This window comes from Petromyzon marinus, unplaced genomic scaffold (genome assembly GCF_048934315.1).
Source record: "Petromyzon marinus isolate PM22_M1 ecotype Great Lakes invasive population unplaced genomic scaffold, UKy_Petmar_22M1.pri1.0 PM_Scaffold_45, whole genome shotgun sequence".
Taxonomy (NCBI): domain Eukaryota; kingdom Metazoa; phylum Chordata; class Hyperoartia; order Petromyzontiformes; family Petromyzontidae; genus Petromyzon; species Petromyzon marinus.
The window spans coordinates 430,001-435,985 of record NW_027423446.1 but is presented as its reverse complement, the minus strand read 5'-3'; the positions used below and the strand labels follow the sequence as shown (position 1 = coordinate 435,985).

The window sequence follows — 5,985 nt, the reverse complement described above, 5'->3', positions numbered from 1 at the left end:
AGTGGTGTAGTGGTGGTGGTGTAGTGTTGTAGTAGTGGTGGTGGTGTAGTGGTGGTGTAGTTGTGGTGGTGTGAACATCGCCAGCACTGGAGAGACAAAGGCGGCCGGGCGTGGTGCTGGCCACCCACCCCCTCTGTGTGTGCCACAGTGCCGGTAGCCTTCATAGGCGCTGCTACTCGCTACTGACAGCACTTGCCCCTACAGCCTGCTAGAGGCTACACGGGGGATCTTTGTCTGTGTGTAGGTCCTACTAACAGCACTTGCCCCTACAGCCTGCTAGAGGCTACACGGGGGATCTTTGTCTGTGTGTAGGTGCAACTGACAGCACTTGCCCCTACAGCCTGCTAGAGGCTACACGGGGGATCTTTGTCTGTGTGTAGGTGCTACTAACAGCACTTGCCCCTACAGTCTGCTAGAGGCTACCTGGGGGATATTTGTGTGTAGGTGTTGGATGGTGAGTACTGTACTGAATATGGTGATGGTGGTGGTGATGGTGGCGGTGATGGTGATGATGGTGGTGATGATGGTGGTGGTGATGATGATGGTGGTGATGGTGGTGGTGATGATGGTGGTGATGGTGGTGGGATGATGATGGTGATGATAGTGATGGTGGTGGTGATGATGATGGTGATGATGATTGTGATGATGGTGGTGGTGATGATGATGTGGTTTTGGTAATGACGGTGATGATGACGGTGATGATGATGGTGATTATGGTGGTGATGATGATGATGTGGTTTTGGTAATGATGGTGATGATGATGGTGATGTTTATGATGTCATTTGTATTACTCTCACATAGCATACACTCGATAAGTATACAAGCCGTCAAGGTTGTACAAATCATACAATGAATAAGCATACAATGAATGCTTTGTATATTCTATATAATGATCTATTGTATCTGTTAAATGGACACTGACATATCATACACTAGTTAAATATGATACTATTCATAAGAATATAGGCGCATTCTATAGGGATGAGTCTGTGGGTCTCTGTATGGTGAGTCTATGGGTCTCTGTGTGGTGAGTCTATGGGTCTCTGTGTGATGAGTCTGTGGGTCTCTGTGTGGTGAGTCTGTGGGTCTCTGTGTGGTGAGTCTGTGGGTCTCTGTGTGGTGAGTCTGTGGGTCTCTGTGTGGTGAGTCTGTGGGTCTCTGTGTGGTGAGTCTGTCGGTCTCTGTGTGCTGAGTCTGTGGGTCTCTGCGTGATGAGTCTATGGGTCTCTGTGTGGTGAGTCTGTGAGTCTCTGTGTGGTGAGTTTGTGGGTCTCTGTGTGGTGTGTCTGTGGGTCTATGTGATGAGTCTGTGGGTATCTGTGTGGTGAGTCTCTGGGGGTCTCTGTGTGGTGAGTTTGTGGGTCTCTGTGTGGTGATTCTATGGGTATCTGTGTGGTGAGTCTATGGGTCTCTGTGTGATGAGTCTGTGGGTCTCTGTGTGGTGATTCTATGGGTATCTGTGTGGTGAGTCTGTGTGTCTGTGTGGTGAGTCTGTGGGTCTCTGTGTGGTGAGTCTGTGGGTCTCTGTGTGGTGAGTCTGTGGGTCTCTGTGTGGTGAGTCTGTGGGTCTCTGTGTGGTGAGTCTGTGGGTCTCTGTGCGGTAAGTCTGTGGGTCTCTGTGTGGTGAGTTTGTGGGTCTCTGTGTGCTGAGTCTGTGGGTCTCTGCGTGATGAGTCTATGGGTCTCTGTGTGGTGAGTCTGTGAGTCTCTGTGTGGTGAGTCTGTGGGTCTCTGTGTGGTGAGTCTGTGGGTCTCTGTGTGGTGAGTCTGTGGGTCTCTGTGTGGTGAGTCTGTGGGTCTCTGTGTGGTGAGTCTATGGGTAAGCACTTACATTATTAAACCTCATTTGGCAGTAACAAGATATAGTAATAGGTTTTTACCCTTTGATCTGGCACAAAAAAAACCGGACACCTTTAGAACCCAGTCTCCACTGGTGTTGGACCAGAAGACGCCAAAAGGCGTACAACTGGGCCATAAGAAAAGCTGTCTCGGGTGTGGACCAATCAAATTCAAGGACAGTGCCACATACATTATCAGAGTTGTCTTTTTTTGTTGGCATTTTGACTGCTTGTGTTTTGGTTATTGCAAACATGATGCCTTGTATAAAGGTGTCAGTTTTATTTGTGCCAGATAAAAGGGTAAAAACCTTTTACTGAGTCTATGGGTCTTTGTGTGATGAGTCTGTGGGTCTCTGTGTGGTGAATCAATGGGTCTCTGTGTGGTGAGTCTATGGATATCTGTATGATGAGTTTGTAGGTCTCTGTGTGGTGAGTCTATGGGTCTCTGTGTGGTGAGTCTGTACGTCTCTGTGTGATGAGTCTACAGGTCTCTATGTGGTGAGTCTGTGGGTCTCTGTGTGGTGAGTCTGTGGGTCTCTGTGTGGTGAGTCTGTGGGTCTCTGTGTGGTGAGTCTGTGGGTCTCTGTGTGGTGAGTCTGTGGGTCTCTGTGTGGTGAGTCTGTGGGTCTCTGTGTGATGAGTCTGTGGGTCTCTGTGCAGCGAGTCTATGGGTCTCTGTGTGGTGAGTCTATGGGTTTCTGTGTCATGAGTCTGTGGATCTCTGTGTGGTGAGTGTGTGGGTCTCTGTTTGGTCAGTCTGTGGGTCTCTGTGTGGTGAGTCTGTGGGTCTCTGTGTGGTGAGTCTGTGGGTCTGTGTGGTGAGTCTGTGGGCCTCTGTATGGTGAGTCTGCGGGTCTGTGGGTCTCTGTGTGGTGAGTCTGTGGGTCTCTGTGTGATGAGTCTGTGGGTCTCTGTGTGGTGAGTCTGTGGGTCTCTGTGTGATGAGTCTGTGGGTCTCTGTGTGGTGAGTCTGTGGGTCTCTGTGTGGTGAGTCTGTGTGTCTCTGTGTGGTGAGTCTGTGGGTCTCTGTGGTGAGTCTGTGTGTCTCTGTGTGGTGAGTCTGTGGGTCTCTGTGTGGTGAGTCTGTGGGTCTCTGTGTGGTGAGTCTGTGGGTCTCTGTGTGATGAGTCTGTGGGTCTCTGTGTGGTGAGTCTGTGGGTCTCTGTGTGGTGAGTCTGTGGATCTCTGTGTGGTGAGTCTGTGGGTCTCTGTGTGGTGAGTCTGTGGGTCTCTGTGTGGTGAGTCTGTGGGTCTCTGTGTGGTGAGTCTGTGGGTCTCTGTGTGGTGAGTCTGTGGGCTTCTGTGTGGTGAGTCTGTGGGTCTCTGTGTGGTGAGTCTGTGGGTCTGTGGGTCTCTGTGTGGTGAGTCTGTGGGTCTCTGTGTGGTGAGTCTGTGGGTCTCTGTGTGGTGAGTCTGTGGGTCTCTGTGTGATGAGTCTGTGGGTCTCTGTGTGGTGAGTCTGTGGGTCTCTCTGTGATGAGTCTGTGGGTCTCTGTGTGGTGAGTCTGTGGATCTCTGTGTGGTGAGTCTGTGGGTCTCTGTGTGGTGAGTCTGTGGGTCTCTGTGTGGTGAGTCTGTGGGTCTCTGTGTGGTGAGTCTGTAGGTCTCTGTGTGGTGAGTCTGTGGGTCTCTGTGTGATGAGTCTGTGGGTCTCTGTGTGGTGAGTCTGTGTGTCTCTGTGTGGTGAGTCTGTGGGTCTCTGTGTGATGAGTCTGTGGGTCTCTGTGTGGTGAGTCTGTGGGTCTCTGTGTGATGAGTGTGTGGGTCTCTGTGCGGTGAGTCTGTGGGTCTCTGTGTGGTGAGTCTGTGGGTCTCTGTGTGATGAGTCTGTGGGTCTCTGTGTGATGAGTCTGTGGGTCTCTGTGTGGTGAGTCTGTGGGTCTCTGTGTGGTGAGTCTGTGGGTCTCTGTGTGGTGAGTCTGTGGGTCTGTGGGTCTGAGTGGTGAGTCTGTGGGTCTCTGTGTGGTGAGTCTGTGGGTCTCTGTGTGGTGAGTCTGTGGATCTCTGTGTGGTGAGTCTGTGGGTCTGTGGGTCTGAGTGGTGAGTCTGTGGGTCTCTGTGTGGTGAGTCTGTGGGTCTGAGTGGTGAGTCTGTGGGTCTCTGTGTGATGAGTCTGTGGGTCTCTGTGTGGTGAGTCTGTGGGTCTCTGTGTGGTGAGTCTGTGGGTCTCTGTGTGGTGAGTCTGTGGGTCTGTGGGTCTCTGTGTGGTGAGTCTGTGGGTCTCTGTGTGGTGAGTCTGTGGGTCTGTGGGTCTCTGTGTGGTGAGTCTGTGGGTCTCTGTGTGTTGAGTCTGTGGGTCTCTGTGTGGTGAGTCTGTGGGTCTCTGTGTGGTGAGTCTGTGGGTCTCTGTGTGGTGAGTCTGTGGGTCTGTGGGTCTCTGTGTGGTGGTGAGTCTGTGGGTCTCTGTGTGGTGGTGAGTCTGTGGGTCTCTGTGTGGTGAGTCTGTGGGTCTCTGTGTGTTGAGTCTGTGGGTCTCTGTGTGGTGAGTCTGTGGGTCTCTGTGTGGTGAGTCTGTGGGTCTCTGTGTGGTGAGTCTGTGGGTCTGTGGGTCTCTGTGTGGTGGTGAGTCTGTGGGTCTCTGTGTGGTGGTGAGTCTGTGGGTCTCTGTGTGGTGAGTCTGTGGGTCTCTGTGTGGTGAGTCTGTGGGTCTCTGTGTGGTGAGTCTGTGGGTCTCTGTGTGGTGAGTCTGTGGGTCTCTGTGTGGTGAGTCTGTGGGTCTGTGGGTCTCTGTGTGGTGAGTCTGTGTGTCTCTGTGTGATTGTCCACCTTTGACCTCACGGTGTAACCGGTGGACGTGCGGCCTCGTCCATGCAGAGCGTGGGGACGAGGCCGCGTGAGAGGCAGAGAACCGGCAGAGGGAAGGGAGCGAGGACATCCGGGAACCCGGAGCGGAGATCGGAGAATCAAGAGGAGCCGATGGTGAGCATCGGATACGGCATCCGCCCACTCGCTCACCCACTCGCTCACCCACTCGCTCACCCACTGACTCACCCGCTCACCCACTCGCTCACCCACTCACTCACCCACTCACTCACCCACTCACTCACCTGCTCACCCACTCGCTCACCCACTCGCTCACCCGCTCACCCACTCGCTCGCTCACCCATTCACTCACCCACTGGCTCATCCACTCGTTCACCCGCTCACCACCCACTCGCTCACCCGCTCACCCACTCACTCATCCACTTACCACCCACCCGCTCACCCGCTCACCCGCTCACCCACTCGCTCACCCACTCGCTCACCCACGCGCTCACCCACTTACCACCCACTCGCTCACCCGCTCACCCACTCGCTTACCCACTCGCTAACCCACTCGCTCACCCAATCACTCGCTGACCCACTCACCCACTCGTTCACCCACTCGCTCACCAAATCACTCACCCACTCGCTCACCCACTCGCTCACCCACTCGCTCACCCACTTACCACCCACTCGCTCACCCACTCACCCACTCGCTCGCTGACCCACTCACCCACTCGCTCACCCACTCGCTCACCCACTCGCTCACTCACTCGCTCACCCACTCACCCACGCGTTCGCCGACCTACTCACCCACCCACCCACTCACCCACCCACTCACCCACCCACCCACCCACTCACAAACACGCTCCACTCACTCATCCACCACTCACTCCAATCATTCACTCCTCCTCCCCATGGCTTGACATTCACATGCGCATGTGTGAGTGTCTGTGTGTGTGTGTGTCTGTGTGTGTGTCTGTGTGTGCGTGTGTGTGTGTGTGTCTGTGTGTGTGTGTGTCTGTGTGTGTGTGTGTGCGTGTGTCTGTGAAAGATCTGGGCAAGGTCCCATCGGTGAGCTCCTCCGGCGGGCTAGGCTGTGTTGGCTGGGTTATGTAGCCCGCATGCCCAGCCACCGCATGCTGAAACAGCTTTTGTTTGGCCGGATTGAGGGGGCTAAGCGGGCGCGGCACGGGCTAGAGAAGAGATGGAGTGATGGGTGAGTGTGTGGGTGAGTGACACGGGCTAGAGAAGAGATGGAGTGATGTGGTACAGGAGGACGTGGAGCTGAGTGGACTTGCCGATGACTGGTACCAGCGGTGTCAAGATCGGCCTCTGTGGAGGAGGCTCGTGAAGGATGCTACTGGGCAGTTGGAGGCAGTCGCCCTCCAACAACAACGGAGGG

The 5,985-nt window shown here is 54.2% G+C and overlaps 1 protein-coding gene across 1 annotated transcript in view; it reads left to right on the top strand.

Moving 5' to 3' along the window:
- Positions 1 to 288: 288 nt before the first annotated feature.
- The window catches only part of LOC116938260 (uncharacterized), a 102,144-nt gene continuing 96,447 nt past the window's right edge, over positions 289 to 5,985 (top strand). The window contains exons 1-2 of the mRNA XM_076064451.1: positions 289 to 454; positions 4,653 to 4,757. The gene's annotated coding sequence lies outside the window, so the exon portion shown is untranslated. The remainder of the gene's footprint in view (positions 455 to 4,652; positions 4,758 to 5,985) is intronic.